Raw genomic sequence first — 17,726 nt, forward strand, 5'->3', positions numbered from 1 at the left:
ATACTTCCCGTCCCGCAGGACCGAGAACTTGTCAAATCTACGGCGGGCGTCTCTGCCGCCGTTGATGTTGAGGCTGGCTATGGTTATCTCCATGGCAGAGCACAGCGCAACCTACTTAAAGCTAACGCGCGGAGGGAGCGGGGCCGCTAGTCGACCGCCACTCCCTCAAGAGCCCGGTGAGGAGGGATCTGAGCCGACGCAGCCCGACCCCGCCGTCGTCCCCTTCCGCGGCCACGGACGCGACGGCGGCCAGGACCGAGCGGATTAACTGCGCCGGCTCCGACCAACGGTCGAGGGCCAGCCGGACGCCATCGCGACGATGGCTCCAAACGGACACAAAATCCCGGAGCTCCTCAACGGGGATGAGGAGAGACTCGGTGTCGGGCACGAGGGCGTCCACCACCTCACTGGTGGCGAACTCCAAATCCTCCCCAGTGCCCACCACCGAGTCCCCGACCTCCTCCGGGTCATCGTCGCTCGCGGCCGACCCACTCCCCGCACAGGGTGCGGAGAACGAGACGGCCGCGCCGGCCGGCCCCGCCTCTGTCACGATCCCACCCCCCGGATCGTCGGCAGAGGAGTCCCCCCCGGGCTCTACCGGGGGCTCCGGGTCAGAGGGCGGCGCCGGGCGGGGACCCTCCCCATCCTCCGGGCGGTGAAAAACAGGCACCCGGATATAGGGGCAAACCGGGGAAACCGGGGAGAACGTATACTCCAGCTCTCCCACCTCCCCCGGCTCCGTGCCCAGAGACTGGGAGGAGGGGGTCCCCCCACCCACGTCGCCACCGACCGACCCGGCCCGTGACATGTTTTTATTAAACCCCGCCACCAGGTCGAGCAGGTCCTGGGAGAGGTCGAGCCGAGGGCAGACGTATCCGGCCTCTTCGGCCTCGCCCACCCCGGCACCCAGGACGCCCGACCCGGTGAACGGGGTACGTATGTCTATGGGCGGATCCGCGACCCCCCCTATCAGCAGGGTCTCTCCATCCCCCCCGGGCGGCACGGGCACGATCTCCTCCCCCCGAGAGGCAGAAGACCCCCGCCGCTGTTTAGATGTAACGGGTGGGGCCGCAGGATCCGCGAGTGGCGCCAACTCCCCATCCACGGGGGGCCGTCCCTTAGCAGGTTTCCCCCCCGCTTCCAGGGAGTGGCGCCTTTTCTTCTTGCTGGAGGGTTGCGGAGGGAGGGGGAGCCCCATGTCTGCTGGGGCCCCCACCTCCGCTCCCTCCTGACTACCCGCCAGCCCGGGCTCTGTCGCGACCGCGAGATGTTGATCAGCCGCGGTCACGACCACGGCCTTGGGCTGGCTAGACCCGTTAACGTCCCGGGGACCAGCCTCCTGGTGCCTCGTCTTCTTCAGCGCTTTTCGCGGCCGAGGGTGCCCTCCTTCCCCCCCGGCGGAGGCCTCGTCGGCAACCTCCGCCCGCGCAGTTGACTCTCCCGACGCGGGGGCGGGGTTAGGGGGAGGAGCGGTGGCGGCGCCAGCCTTGGCCGCCGTAGCTTGTTTGGCGGCCTGGGAGGCGGGGCAGTTCTTCTTTAGGTGTCCCACCTCCTTACAGGCATGGCACCGCCCACCCTCCGCCGTCCAGAAGACACGGTAGGCTGTCCCGTCATGGAGGGCGTTAAAGCCCCCCTCCGTCACCTCCTCCCGTGCCAGTGTAATAAAGGCTTGGCGACGGAAGGAGTAAACATGCCGGAGGCTGTTATCCTTGAGGCCGAGCGTCAGCGGCGTTATCCCCGACCTCACCTCCCCCAGTTGACGCAGGTGGGGGAGGAGGAGCTCATCCGGAAGGAAGGGCGGGACGTTGGAGATGACAACCCGCTGCGCGGTGGCCTCCAGCGGGTCCACCGGCAGGAAAGTCCCGCCCACCGTGAGCCCCTTGCTCAGGGCCAGGGACACCGCCCGCTCGGACCTCAAAAAGACAACAGCCTTCCCGTAGACCTTGGAGGCCGCAACGATGGCCGAGGGGCCGACAACCTCGGCCATGGCCTTCACGCAGGCCTCAATGGTCATGTTGGGGTGGGCGTAGGCCTTGACCCCATTCTTCCTCGTCAAGAGGCGAAACGGCGCCGGCCCAGCAGGAGCGGCAGAAACAGCAGGAGCGGCCGCCGCGGCAACTCCCGCATACGTCCTGCTGGGTCCCGGCACCGGCGAAGATGGTGACGCCATAGTCTCAGGCCGATGGATGGAGACGGCCTTAATGGATAACCGCCTCTCCCACGTCTGCCAATATTAATTTGGGAGAGGGGCTCCTTTGTCCGATGTTTATGCCTTAAGAGGTATAGCTCACAAGAGCAGGAGAGCAAGTGAGGGAGGGATGGCGCCCAAAGAAAGGAGGGAGTCCGCAGGGGTGGGCTGCCGCTGAAGTGGGTCGAAGAGGGGCGGGGCTGCACCTTCTTCCTTCTGGTGGGCAGTGGGGAGGAGATGTCTTCCCCTAGACAGCCGAAGCTGCCTCGGCTCAGTCCTCCAAGGATGGAAACAAAAGAAAAGTAACTTCACCCAGGCAGCTCCAGCTGTCCCGGGCCAGACACTTGGGGGGAAACCCCCTGTCCTTTTATGGTCTTCTTCCTCCCCCTACCTCCAGCCGTCCACACCTCACGGCGCCGACCTCCTCTTCCTCCCTCTGTGTTGACGGCCGAACCCGCAGCAGCACACCCCTCACGGCTGATGTTGATGGTGATGGTGTTCTCCTTCTCCCTCCTTTCCTGTTGATGGTTCCTCTCGTCTCCTTCTCCTCTCCTCAGGCTGGCTGGCTCTGCTCTGCTCGTTGTCAGTACCACAGTGATTAACCTCTCACCACTAAACCCCCCATGATACCAAACAACTCCACTATCATTTTACCCACCAACCAGCACCTTTTATACTCAACCTGCAGTCACCTGACTCCAATTCAATGATTCGCTGTTGTGATACGATTGGATGTCTTTCAGAAAACAACTCAATGTCTTTAGAATCCTCCTTTCATTCAATCACTTCCATTGTCCAATTTCATAAGTTTCTTTCGAAAAAAAAATTTAAAAAAGAAAAGAAAAAAAGATGGAGATAGTGAGCGGTGTAACTGTGTACAGAGATACAGAGAGACACCAGCAGAGGGAGGTAGAGAGCGGTGTAACTGAGTACAGAGATACAGTGCGACACCAGCAGAGGGAGGTAGAGAGCGGTGTAACTGAGCACAGAGATGCAGAGAGACACCAGCAGAGGGAGGTAGAGAGCGGTGTAACTGAGTACAGAGATGCAGAGAGACACCAGCAGAGTGTCCAGGAAACCAACCTTTTTTCTGAAATCTGAGGCGGGATCGAAACTGCACAGTCGAGGAAGCATTACTGTGTATCTAACCCGTGTTGTACCCTCCCTGGGAGTGTTTGATTTGACAGTGTCGAGGGAGCTTTGCTCTCTATCTAACCCGTGTTGTAACTGCCCTTCTGCAACTGGAAAGTTTCTCCTTCTTTACCCTATGAAAACTCTTCACAATTTTGAACACCTCTATCAAGTCTCCCCTTTACGTTCTGTGCTCTCAGGAGAACAGCCCCAGTTTCTTCAGTCTCTCCACATAACTGAAGTCCCTCATTCCTGGCACCATTCCAGTAAATCTCTTCTGCACCCTCTCGAAGGCCTTGACATCCTTCCTAAAGTTTGGTGTCCAGAATTGAACACAATACTCCAGCTGAGGTCTAACCAGTGTTTTATCAAGGTTTAGTATCAACTCCTTGCTTTTGTATTCAATGCCTCAATTAATAAAGCCAAGGGCCCCATTTGCTTTCTTAACAGCCTTCTCAACTTGTCCTGCCACCTTCAAAGATTTGTGTAACAACACCCCCAGGTCTCTCTATTCCTCCATTCCATTTAAAGTTGTTCCATTTAGTTTATATTACCTCTCCTCATTCTTCCTAACAAAATGTATCACTTCACAATTCTCTGCATTAAATTTCATCTGCCATGTTTCTGCCCATTTCACCAGTCTGTCTCTGTCCTCCTGAAGTCTGTTACTATCCTCAACATTGTTTATTACATTTCTGAGTTTCGTGTCATCTGCAAACTTAGAAATTATACCCTGTACACCCAAGTCCCGGTCATTAGTATATATCAAAACTAGCAGTGGTCCTAATACTGAGCCCTGGGGGACACCACTGTATACTTGCCTCCAGTCTGAAAAACAACCGTTCACCACTACTCTCTGTTTTCTGCCCCTTTGCCAGTTTTGTATCCACGCTGCCATTTTCCCTTTAATCCCATGGGCTTCAATTTTTAAAACAAGTCTATTATGTGATACTTTATCCTCCCTTAATCTCTCCCTGCATAGAAACTCCCCGACCCATATTCATGGCCAGCCCCTCGACCTTGCAAACACGTGGCCTCTCTACTCCCGATCGTGTCAATCATGGATAAGGCAATCTCTGATCACTTCCTTGTATTCCTCTCCACCCACATGGAATCATAGAATCATAGAAAGGTTACAGCACGGAAGGAGGCCATTCGGCCCATTGAGTTCATACCAGCTCTATGCAAGACCAATCCATGTAGTCCCACTCCCCCAATGCACATCACAGAATGAACACAGGAATCCCACTTTCTATGAGCGGTAACAGGCTGCAGTTATGGTGCAGACCGGGACCCAGGGCTGAGGCTGTGCTCATCAGTTACTCTGGGAGTGGCACAGTCTGTTTCATGACTAGCCGGGGGTGGGAGGAACACCAGGGAGTCAGGCTGGTGTTTAGAAGGGTGTGGGTTCCAGCTCCCATTCCAGGACTGGGACACATGATCCAGACTGACTGTGTCATGCTGAGAGGGAGCTGCATCGTGAGAGGTGCTGTCCTTTGAATGAGGTGTTTAATGGGGGTCCCTTCTTTCTGCTCCGAGGTGTAAAAGATCCCGTGACAATTTGTGAAGAGCCGTGTCTCGTTCCTTGTCTCACTGAGACTCTCAGTTAATTGGTTTGTTCTCTCCACAGATTCGGCCTGACTCGCTGAGTTTTTCCAGAATATTCTGTGAGTGTTTCACTGAGCCTCGGGTTTTACAGTGAATGATAAAAGGATTGTAGTCAAACACTTGGCCATGAGCTGCTGAGTGACCTGTCTGGACATTGTTGCTTTTAGTGCACTGTCCCTTTAAGAGCTGTGGTCTGCCTCATTTGTCAGTGTGATTGTGGGTCTGACACAGAAGCGAGGGAGGAAGCAGCAGCCACAGCCCGGACTGCAGGCAAATTGCGAGGCTGGGACGATAAAGCTGTTGTGCTCACACCGGGAGTCGAACCCGGGCCACCTAGGTAAAAGCCAGGAATCCTCACCGCTAGACCACATGAGAACTAAAGGGATAATCAGCAGGAAGGGCACTGAGACTACACCCAGAAGGTTTAATGGAGGTTCACGATTATGACAGGTTTTGATACAGTAAATAAGGAGAAACTGTTTCCAGTGATGGAAGGGTTAATAACCAGAGGACACAGATTTAAGATCAATGGGCAAAAAAGCCACGGGCGGGGGAATGAGGAGAGATTTTTTTACGCAGCGAGTCTTTATGATCGGGAATGCACTGCCTGAAAGGGCGGTGGAAGTGGGTTCAATCGTAACTTTCAAAAGGGAATTGAGTGAATAGTTGACATGAAAAAATTTGGAGAAATATGGGGAAAGAGCAGGGGAGTGGGACTAACCCACTTCCTTCTGTGTTCATCCCTGGAAAAAACTCTCCCCCAGGTCACTTACAACAGCACTTTCAAATTCCTAACTGTCTGGACTTTGGCCCTCCATTCACCACGACATTTCTGCAGCTACCCATCTGCTCGATCAGACCCTCACCTCCATCTTTGATGCCCTTCTCCCCATTAAAACCATTACTCTTCTCTCACCCTGGTCGATCCTCCTAGTACTGCCCTCATTTCCACTCCTGTGAGCCCAAGGGACGCAGACTTGAACATTTATGGTGGACAACTGGTTAACCATTCATCACCAGATCTGGCTGGACCACATAAAGGACTATCGGGTCCTGCTCTCCTCTGACAAAACTGCTCACTATTCCAGGATCATCCTGGAATGTAAAGATAACCCCTGGCTTCTCTTCTCCACTACAAACCATCTTCTTCCACTCCCCTCCCCCCATCTTCTGAAACATCTCAATTAGATCACCCCTTAACCTCCAATACTCAAGGGAATAAAAGTCTCGTCTTCAAGACCTGTCCTCATAATATAACCCTTTTAGCCCCGGTATCATTCTGGTGAATCTGTTCCACACCCAGTCAAGGCCAATATGTCCCTCCTGGGGTACGGTGCCCAGAACTGAACGCATTTCTCCAGATGTGGTCTAACCAGAGCTTTATGCATCTTTATCATAACTTCCACCCTTTGTATTCCAGCCCCTTCAGATGAAGGCTCACATTCCATTAATTATTTTTTGTACCTGTCCACTAGTTTTTCGTGATTTCTGGAGATGGACCCCTGAACCTCTCTGCTCCTCCATAGTTCCTAGTTTCTCGTCATTTAGAAAATACTCTGATTTATCTTTTTAATGTTCTAAGTGGATTATATCTCACTTCCCCACATTGAACTCCATCTGCCACAGTTTTACCCTCTCATTTAATCATCAATGTCCCTTCACTACTTCCTGCTCCCATCTACACTATTTACTGCGCCACCTAACTTGTTGGTTTAAGGGTGAAAACTGCCCTCCGCTTCACTGTAAGTGCAAGAGACAACTTTGTAGATGCCGTGTAGTGTTGCAGACCGGCTCGTTGGACCTGCTCGTTTCATCTCATCTCATTTTCAGCAAACCGGAATATTCCTGAAATAGACGATGGTGAATCACAGCTCGAGAAACCGATCCCCTCGACCAATGGGGACTGCGCCTTCCAACAAATAGGCATTGATGGGGCAAAGTGAGTCTGCTGCTCAGAAATAATACAGCACAGATCATCACTCGTGCAAGCTTCATACCCTTTAGTTTGGAAAAGTAAACTGATGGGAGACAGCTGCTGTCGTGAATGGGTTTCCAAAACTCAAATCAAATGGATTTGTCCTGTGTTGTGAATTACTATTTGTCTGATTCAGGTCATCAGAGCAGTGGGGACTGCATTTTGTACATTCCGAATACCAATGCCCTGTCACGTGAGCCTGTCGTTCTATTCCCGTTCCAAGTCCTCTTTTAAATTTCGATGACTTCCCCGAAATTTGCTTGGAGGACTGTTCGAATCGCAGTCCAGCCCTTCCCACTGTCGCATCCTCTAAATCTCCACCCAGGATTTTCACTGGTGCAACTTTCATCAACTTGGGCTACTTTCTAATTTCAAAAGTAAAGTGCTGCGGATTCTGGAAATCTGAACTATAAACAGAAAATGCTGGATACACTCAGCCGGTCAGGCAGCATCTGTGGAGCGAGTTCTGATGAAAGGTCACCGACCTGAAACATTCCCTCTGTTTCTCTCTCCACAGAGGCTGTCTGACCCGCTGAGAGTTCGCAACATTTTCTGTTTTTAATTTTTAATTTGTTCTTTGTATCAACTGTGCCGATCCGTTGCTCGATCCACTGCGCGGCATCTGGTGGTTCGGATTCGGGGCTCTCACCACCGCGGTGTGGGTTCGATTCCCGGTCAGGGAAATAATTTGTCCAAAACAATTATGAACTTTATTAAATGAACACATGAAACTGATGAAACTCTGTAAAAGATGAATAATTGTTGTAATCGCCATTAATGAAGCGATAACTTTCTGCAGACTGACTGACGGAAATACTAACATGGTTACCGAGTGACAGTGACACGTGGGAAAGTTATTGTGTTTTGCATGTGATGAACTTTCATCCGTTCTCATTTTAAAGACTGTATTTTAAGAGTCTGGTTAAAATATTCAGTGTTTTTGACACCAGGAATGTGGTGCAGCCGTTGTTAAATTTAAAAGGAAAAGCCAATTATCTCCCACTTTTCACAGGAGAAGAAACTCACCTTGGAGATTCACCTGGAGCAAATTCCCAAATAATGTTCCTGCCCGGCATCGAACCGGGGACCTTTCGCGTGTGAGGTAAATGTGATAACCACGACACCACATCGTGTGATTTCTCTGTTAAACAACATCACTTCTATCCCTCACTAAAAGCTCTCAATCCTTCCCTTTCACAAACATTTCACTGATCAAAACTTCACAAGTCACACAGGAAAAAGTTTTCATTTCTAAATCATTAAACTCCCGAAGGAGCTGCGGGGACAGACTGAGCAAACCTGCGTTCAGTCGTCAAAGGCGGTGTGTGAAGGGTGTGGGTGTGTTGTCATCCTGAGAGACAGCGACAGGCCCGTGACACAGAGCGAAGGCAGGAACTGAGAAATGTGGCCATTCAGGTCCATAAATAGGCAGACACTCAGTCCCAGTCATTCATTCCGACACACGGTCCGGTAGTTAGTCAGTCAGTCGGGTCGGGAGGCCTGCAGACAGCAAACAAAGAGCCAGAGAATGAAGCAGAGACTCAATCAGACGGATAAACCGGGAGACAGACAGACAGTGAAGCGGGCAGGGGCTCAGCCCTGCAGATAAGCAGACTGTATCCTTTGCCTTTGACCCTGATTTGTCAGTAATAATTTAAAACCGCTTCTGGTTCGGTCCCTTCCTTTAATCCTGGACAGCAGCAGTGACAAAAACTTTGTGGATTTGAGGGTTGAGCCGAATCCGAGTCAGTTCCCTGATCCCCGGGAGAAATTCCCTCATTCCTGGGCACTTTGTATCAATCAGCAGTTCGCAGCAAAAAGTGTTATTAATGGGAGTAGTGGGACTGAGAAATATTTAAACAGCCGACACCCTGTAAAACAGAGCTCCAAGTATCGGTTTAAATAAAGTTCTGAACTGACAGAGCGGAGGGCAGATGAGGATTGAATTAAATCCCAATTCACTGAATCTAAACAAGGTTTAAAGAAGTGAATCTGTCCGGAGTGGGATTCCTGGGCCTGTGTGTGAGCTGCACCTGGATCGGTCCCGTTCAGTAAAGAGAGACCGGCAGGCGGCTCCCAGACACGGCTCAGGCCGGGACCGGCAGCTCTCCGCCGGCAGCGGCTGGATTCGAGAGCGGGGCTCCGAGAGCTGTTGTTGAGGCGGTCTGGCTGCTGCTGCTTCCGCCTCTCGCCCTCCGAGAGTCCCGGCGGCGGTCGGTACCGATCTCCCTCTGACGGACCCGACTTTAACTCGTGCTAAAACCGAAAGCGTTTGACTCCCGATCAGAAAACTGCGAGTTCGAATCAGGTCGGGATCACAGCATTTTCACAGCGGCTCAGGGTCCTGGGACTGGTTTTATATCAGTGTTTGAGGGATGGGCTGTTCAGGTTTTATGCTATAATAATGATCAGAATTAAGTTTGCTGGATGAAAATGCTTTTTTTCTGTTACTTTCTATTTACACACTCACCAGTTTCAGACAGAAACGGGTAACAATGTCGCAGACTTGAACCTTTATGGCGGACAACTGGTTCAGCCATTCATCGCCAGATCTGGCGGGAACACTTAAAGCACCATCAGGTCCTGCTCTCTGCCAAAACTGTTCATTATTCCAGGATCATCCTGGAATGTAAAGATAACCCCCGGCTTCTCTTCACTACAAACCGGTTTCTTAAACCCCTCTCCCCTGCCCCCTCCACCCTCACCTCCAACAACAAGTGCGAAGAGCTCATGGATTTCTTTGTCACTAAGACTGAGACCATCCGTTCAGCTGCCTCTGCCGTTTCCCTCCCTTCCCCCAGCCCACAAGCCAAACTTCCTCCATCAGTTCAGGACAAATGCATCAAATCAAATGTTCATCGGGCACCGAGAGAGACAAAAACCAGAGAGAAAGGCAAAAGGAAATAGAGAAATAAAAGCTAAATACAGACATCCTTGATGTCTCTCTATTCCATCCCCAACCGTTCAGTGTCGGTAAAAATGTCAGTGCAAATAAATGTTCGAGAATCGACCCAAAGAAGAAACAAAATAACCAAAAACCGCTAAAACCCGGGATCGAACCAGGAACCTTCAGATCTTCAGTCTAACTCTTTCGCAAACTGAGCTATTTCACCCCTACGTCAAGCTAGCCTTTGGGTCATCCTCTTGGAATAAAATCTAACCCCGGGTGGAATTGCCCCTCCCGCTCATTCCTCACTTCGGGAGAATGAGACCGACCATCAAGGAGAGATTTTCTGATCCTGTCGTTGAATCTCATTTATATTAAACATTCCTTGAACTCTCTGCCGGGGGGATTCAGAGCTGGGGTTCGCCATGAACCAGCTTCCCCTCAATTCCCAGCTTTATCAGTGAATCGAACAACAAACGCTCGACAGAGCTCAGGTTATATTAATAATAAAAACAGAAAATGCGGGAAACACTCAGCAGGTCAGGCAGCATCTGTGGAGAGAGAAACATCCTTTCAGGTCGATGATATTTCATCAGAACTCTCTCCACACATGCTGCCTGACCTGCTGAGTATTTCCAGCAATTTCTGGGTTTATTTTTGAGCTTTCACTATCGCAGTTTTCATGACAACCTGCAACTTGCCTCAAGGGCGCAGCTTCAAGCACAACTTTCTTGTGCTCTTCTCACACACAAGATCGCACTTTACTTTCCTGCACACGCGCTTTAAAATCTGCCGTTTCTGCACACAGCGTCCTGCGCCACGAGAATTTGATAGACCTTTCGCTCATGGCCTATAATCACTATTAAGATCAAGGCGGAACACATCTGATCCAACTGCACCGCCCCAACTTGCCAAATGTGCACCTTTCAGCCGCCATTCGCAGCTCTGTAGCGCTGCCCGTCGCTCACGCACCTCAAGTGCAGGCATGTGAGAGTGCTGGGATTTAAAGGAATGGATAGGTTTTCACCACCATCAAAAAATATTTCTTAAAAAATTTAAGATTGATATATTGCTGCCTTTTTTTGGTATGTGTGGCAGAGGATAAAAGAGGTGAGAAAGTTATGCCGTGACTCAGATTGCTATGACCACAATATAGAATACTAACCACCATACGATCACAGCACCACAGCTCAGGTGTAGTTACAGCATCCGAACCACAGCAACAGGCAACGCCTAACTGCTTTGTGACGAAGGATTTTTAATGATGTGGAGATGCCGGTGATGGACTGGGGTTGACAATTGTAAACAATTTTACAACACCAAGTTATAGTCCAGCAATTTTATTTTAAATTCACAAGCTTTCGGAGATTTTCTCCTTCCTCAGGTAAATGTTTCAAGATCTCCTTGAAGCCTATAAATGTATAAATGCGTAGGCTTCAAGGAGATCTTGAAACATTTACCTGAGGAAGGAGAAAATCTCCGAAAGCTTGTGAATTTAAAATAAAATTGCTGGACTATAACTTGGTGTTGTAAAATTGTTTACAAAGGATTTTTAAGGAAGAGGTCAAAATAAGCAGCATCACAGAAATCCCCACCATCAGAGAAGCCAGTCGAACATCGAGGTGGAGAGTGACGCTGAGAGCAGGTTTTAAAACCGCTGGAATATCAGTGAAATTAAATTGAGAAACTCCGAGTCAGTAACACTGTATATTCCACATCCAATATTGTAGATAAATGAGAAAAAAGCTTTTGAAAAAGTTAAACACCCCCGTCGGGAAATTGAACTCCGGTCTCCAGCGTGACAGGCGGGGATACTCACGAGGAACTGCTGTATTATACGTGGACTCATCCCAGATGGTGTTCGACATGCTTCAGAAATCATTGCATTTCTTTTAACTATTTATTTGATGACAGTTTGTTTCATTTTCCACGAGCCACTCTTGAAAGAACCATTTACATTTCCATCTCTTTGTTAGACAACGACAACTGACTCTGTCTTTCTTTCGTTCTTTCTTTCTCTCTTATCGTGGTGAGTTGCCCCACCTTCGTCCGGGGTTGAATTCCCCGACGGGGAGGAAGCATTTATAAGATGCCAACTTTTAATTTTATGCCTTCGCCGAGCTTCTTCCTAAACAAAAACTATAGAGATAAAAAAACAGGTGATTGTCACTTTCAGAATATTATTGTACGGAGACGATTTGAGGACTGGATGCAGAGCAATTGTGATTTTTACTAACTGGTGGTGAAGGTGACAGATTAGAAATTCATTCATTTCCCTCGCGCAGGTTCAAATCTGACAGACTTCAGATCCCGTCATTCATCAACCTGTTTCATCTCTGCGTTTCAAAATTCAACAAGTTTCTTGTAGAATTAATAATTCTTAAGTGAATTCAAATTCCACAGCATTGAGTACCTCGAGTTTTATGCTCATTTTAATTGATCTGCAAGATTTCACGAAATCTACGACAGAAATAGAACAAAAATCAGCCAAATTATCCATATTCTGACTCTCAGTATTTCTGAGTCAATCCATGTGCATGTGTGTCTGTTTCTGTGTGTCTGTGTCTGTCTGTCTGTGTATGTGCCTCATATTTTCTATATTTTCCTGAGAAGATCTGTCTCTTTCTGTCTCACTCTCTCCCGCGTTACCCACATCATGATCGAACATGAGATGGAAAAGTGGTCGGTAATTTTTCTTTCAACAGTGGTCCGTGGAAAGTTAAACAAACTGTCATCAAATGAACAGTTCAAACAGATTCACTGAAACGTGAAGCATCTGTGGTGAACATACGGCAAACATCTGCACGAATTCCTCGTTAGTATAGTGGTGAGTATCCCCGTCTGTCACGCGGGAGACCGGGGTTCAATTCCCCGACGAGGAGGTTATTGCTGCTTTCGAAGCTTCACTTTCATTTATCTGTAATATTGGATGTTGAAAATACAATGAAAAACTGACTCGGCCTTTCCCACTTCCACAAATTGATTTCACAGCGATTTAAAAAATCTGCTCTCTCCCTCACGCTTCAGCTCGATGTGAGAACCACAATGATGGGCAAGAAATAAAACGCAGAATCGCGCTGTCACCAGCCCGAAACAGAGAGAGACAGGTCTCGGAACAGGCGCAGACATGAAAGATCTCACATACAGCAATGAAAATGATGCATGTTTCAGTGAATCGATTTTAACTACTTCTTTGATGACAATTTGTTTAACTTTCCACACGCCACTGTTGAAAGAAGACTTCCTTTCTGTCTCTTTGTTAGTCAAGGTCCAGAGAAAAATTATTTGGTGAGCAGGGAAAAAGTGACAGATAGAAAGAAAGAGAGAGACACTCAGAAACGCATATAACAAGTGAGACAGACATAGTCATATTCACACATACACAAACACACACATTCCTAGCTACATAAACACGTACACACACCAATAACATGAAAGTAACACGGGACTACTTGACAAACAGTGGAAGCAGCATGCTGTTGATAGAGCTTCGCGATACCACAAACAACGGATCAGATCAAAGCTCTGCAGTCCTGCCACACCCATTTGTGAATGATGGTGGATAATTAAACAACTAACGGGAAGAGGCTCTATGAACATCCCCATCCTCAATGATGGAAAAGCCCAGCGCGTGAGTGCAAGTTTTAGAAACCGTCTTCAGCCAGAAGTGCCGAGTGGATGATCCATCTCGGCCTCCTCCCGAAATCCCCACCATCACAGAAACCAGTCGAACATCGAGGTGAAGAGTGAAGCTGAGAGCAGATTTTAAAACCGCTGAAATGTCAGTGAAATTGCATTGGGGAAAGTGGGAAACTCCGAGTCAGTTTTACACTGTATATTCCGCATCCAATATTGGAGATAAAAGCTTTTGAAGGCGGCGAAAGTTTAATCTCCCCGTCGGGGAATTGAACCCTGGTCTCTAACGTGACAGGCGAGGATACTCACCACTATACTAACGAGGAATTGCTGCAATGTCAATGCACTTATCCCAGATGGTGTTAGACATGCTTCATGTATCAGTGCATTTCTTTTAACTATTTATTTGATGACAGTTTGTTTCATTTCCCACGGGCCACTGTTGAAAGAACCTTTTACATTTCCATCTCTTTGTTAGACAACGACAACTGACTCTGTCTTTCTTTCATTCTTTCTTTCTCTCTTATCCTGGTGAGATGCCCCACCTTCGTCCGGGGTTGAATTCCCCGACGGGGAGGAAGCATTTATAAGATGCCCACTTTTAATGTTATGTCTTCGCCGAGCTTCTTCCTAAACAAAAACTATAGAGAAAAAAAACAGGTGATTGTCACTTTCAGAATATTATTGTACGGAGACTATTTGAGGACTGGATGCAGAGCAATTGTGATTTTTACTAACTGGTGGTTTAGGTGACAGATTAAAATTTCATTCATTTCCCTCGCGCAGGTTCAAATCTGACAGACTTCAGATCCCATCATTTATCAACGTGTTCATCTCTGCGTTTCAAAATTCAACAAGTTTCTTGTGGAATTAATAATTCTGAAGTGAATTAAAATTCCACGGCATTGAACACCTCGAGTTTTATGCTCATTTTCATTGATCTGTGAGATTTCTCGAAATCTGCGACAGAAATAGAACAAAAATCAGCCAAATTATCCATGTTCTGTCTCTCCATATTTCTGAGTCACTCCATGTGTATGCGTGTCTGTGTCTATCTGTCTGTGTCTCTGCCTCATATTTTCTATGTTTTCTTGAGTCGGTCTTTCTCTGTCTCACTCTCTCCCGCGCTCCCCACATCATGATCCAACATGAGATGGAAAAGTGGTCAGTAATTCTTCTTTCAACAGTGCTCCGTGGAAAGTTAAACAAACTGTCACCAAAAAAATAGCTCAAACAGATTTACTGAAACGTGAAGCATCTGTGGTGAACGTACATCCCCTTCCGGCACCAGTTCCTCGTTAGTATCGTGGTGAGTATCAGTGTCCATCACCCTGGAGACTGGGGTCAATTCCCCGACGGGAAGGTCTGCCTTTAGAAGCTTCACTTTCATTTATCAGCAACATCGGATGAAGAAAATACGGTGAAAAACTGACTCGGACTTTTTCACTTTCTACGATTTAATTTCACTGATCTCCGAGCAGATTTTAAAATCCTCACCTCGATATCAGAACCACAATAATGAGGAAGAAATAAAACGCAGAATCGCCCTGTGAACAGACCCGGGCTAATTCACCAGCCCGAAACAGAGAGAGACAGAAAACTGCTCACTATTCCAGGATTATCCAGGAATCTAAAGATACCCCCGGTATCTCTTCTCGACCACAAACCGACTTCTTGCACCCCCTGCCTCCTCCACCCTCACCACAAAAATTGCGAGGAGCTCCTGGACTATTTTGTCACAAAGATTGAGACCATCCGTTCAGCTGCCGCTCCAGTGGAAAACTCTCCAGTGGCTGGAGTCAGACGGAGCACAAAAGAAGATGGTAGTGGTTGTTGGAGGCCAATCATCTCAGGGCAGTGTCTTGGGCCCAACCATCTTCAGCTGCTTCATCAATGACCTTTCCCCCATCATAAGGTCAGAAATGGGGATGTTTGCTGATGATTGCGCAGTGTTCAGTTCCATTCGCAACCCCACAGATAAGAAGCAGTCCGTGCCCACATGCAGCAAGACCTGGACAATATCCAGGCTTGGGCTCATAAGTGGCAAGTAACATTCATGCCAGACAATTGCCAGGCAATGACAATCTCCAACAAGAGAGAGTCTGACCACCTCCCCTTGACATTCAACGGCACTACCATCGCCGAATCCCCCACCATCAACATCCTGGGTGTCACCATTGACCAGAAACTGAACTGGACCAGCCATATAAATACTGTGGCTACACGAGTAGGCCAGAAGCTGGGTATTCTGTGGTGAGTGACCCACCTCCGGACTCCCCAAAGCCTTTCCACCATCTACAAGGCACAAGTCAGGAGTGTGATGGAATACTCTCCACTTGCCTGGATGAGTGCAGCTCCAACAACACTCAAGAAGCTCGACACCATCCAGGACAAAGTAGCCCACTTGATTGGCACCCCATCCACCACCCGAAACATTCAATCCCTTCACCACCGGCGCACTGTGGCTGCAGTGTGTACCATCCACAGGATGCACTGCAGCAACTCGCCAAGGCTTCATCGACAGCACCTCCCAAACCCACGACCTCTAACATCTAGAAGGACAAGGGCAGCAGGCACATGGGAATAACACCACCTGCACGTTCCCCTCCAAGTCACACACCATCCCGACTTGGAAATATATCACCGTTCCTTCATCGTCGCTGGGTCAAAATCCTGGAACTCCCTACCTAACAGCACTGTGGGAGAACCTTCACCACATGGACTGCAACAGTTCAAGAAGGCGGCTCACCACCACCTTCTCAAGGGCAATTAGGGATGGGCAATAAATGGTGGCCTCGCCAGCGATGCCCACATCCCATGAACGATCAAAAAAAGGCAGTAATGGCGCGGCTGGGATACAAAACCATTCTGGCAAAGCTCAATGGATCAGCAGTCCATCACCTCAACCACTCAGCCACCTGGTCGCAACAACAGTGCAAAGAAAGCCCTTTTATTTGATTCTTTCAAGGCAAAAATCTTGGACTCAAAGGTCAGAGTCGGAAAGCTGCTTTCCAATCACCAGTTCCGAGATTCTGGACAACACCCTTGTGAAATGGTAGCGTGGCCGAGCGGTCTAAGGCGCTGGATTTAGGCTCCAGTCGCTGCGGGGGCGTGGGTTCGAATCCCACCGCTGCCATAATCTGAGCTGTTAATTATTTTAGCCTCATCACCAAAATCTTTCTTTTCTCAGCAGTGTCATGCGTGCCATTAATGTTGTTGGGGCACAACTGCCACACCTCATGTGCTGCGTCGTGATCGTTTTGTGATTAACACTCTGCGTTGTGGTCGCAGAACATCGGTGCGAATCCGAGTCTCCACAGAGTTTCATTTACCGATTTTTTCCTTTGCCACATGTGCTGACAGGATGCAGCAAGAAATGAATCTTCAGAACATGAAAGAAAAATGTTTTGGTGAAAACCTTTCAATTCCGTCAAATCCCAGCACTCTCACATGCCTGTACTTGATGTTCCACAGTTAAAACCCGCCTCTTCTCCCAGCTTTTTCTTCCTTCCACAGTCAATAGGCCGCCTTGACTTTCCTCCTTCCATTTCATGGACACTTTCCTGCTCCATTGCCGACTCTAACATTCACTTTCACGATCTCACTCCTTTAAGTTTGTTCTGCTCCGACCGCTGTTTCTATTGGGCACATGTCCCATTCGCACCAATGTTCATTTGTGCCTTGAAATCAGTCGACACATTTCGATCTGCGTGACCGCTCCACAGACAAACACGACGAAAGCAGGGCTGGTCTCTGGAAAGACAGCCGCCCGAATGTTCACGAAATTTACTTGTGGAATCTTGTGATCCAGGGGATGGTAACTGAAGAACTGGTTTTTGTTTTGATGCTTGTTGGCTCTTTTCTCTCAGCAGTTGAGGTGCGTGAGTGACGGGCAGCGCTACAGAGCTGCGAATGGCGGTTGAAAGGTTCACATTTGGCAAGTTGGGGCGGTGCAGTAAGATCGGAAGTGTTCCGCCTTGATCTTAATAGTTCTGTTGAAACATGCGATTGAATCGAGTAGAGGATAAATGTAAAGAGCGCCTGTGGGGAAAAAGGAGCGATTACAGGCCATGAGCGAAAGGTCTTTCAAATTCTCGTGCCGCAGGACGCTGTGTGCGGAAACGGCAGATTTTAAAGCGCGTGTGTCGGAAAGTAAAGTGCGATCTTGTGTGTGAGAAGAGCACAAGAAAGTTGTGCTTGAAGCTGCGCCCTTGAGGCAAGTTGCAGGTTGTCAGGAAAGCACAAAAATAAACCCAGAAACTGCTGGCAACACTCAGCAGGTCAGGTAGTATCTGTGGAGA

General features: G+C 48.8%; 1 protein-coding gene and 2 non-coding genes across 3 annotated transcripts in view; 1 reads left to right on the top strand and 2 right to left on the bottom strand.

Moving 5' to 3' along the window:
- Positions 1-17,726, bottom strand: part of LOC137302074 (zona pellucida sperm-binding protein 3-like) — a 243,342-nt gene that overhangs the window by 24,868 nt on the left and 200,748 nt on the right. The window lies entirely within an intron of this gene.
- trnak-uuu (transfer RNA lysine (anticodon UUU)) lies at positions 5,231-5,302 on the bottom strand. Its single transcript has one exon. It is a non-coding gene; the product is annotated as a tRNA-Lys (tRNA).
- trnal-uag (transfer RNA leucine (anticodon UAG)) lies at positions 16,480-16,561 on the top strand. Its single transcript has one exon. It is a non-coding gene; the product is annotated as a tRNA-Leu (tRNA).

The sequence above is a fragment of the Heptranchias perlo genome, chromosome 35 (assembly GCF_035084215.1).
Source record: "Heptranchias perlo isolate sHepPer1 chromosome 35, sHepPer1.hap1, whole genome shotgun sequence".
Taxonomy (NCBI): domain Eukaryota; kingdom Metazoa; phylum Chordata; class Chondrichthyes; order Hexanchiformes; family Hexanchidae; genus Heptranchias; species Heptranchias perlo.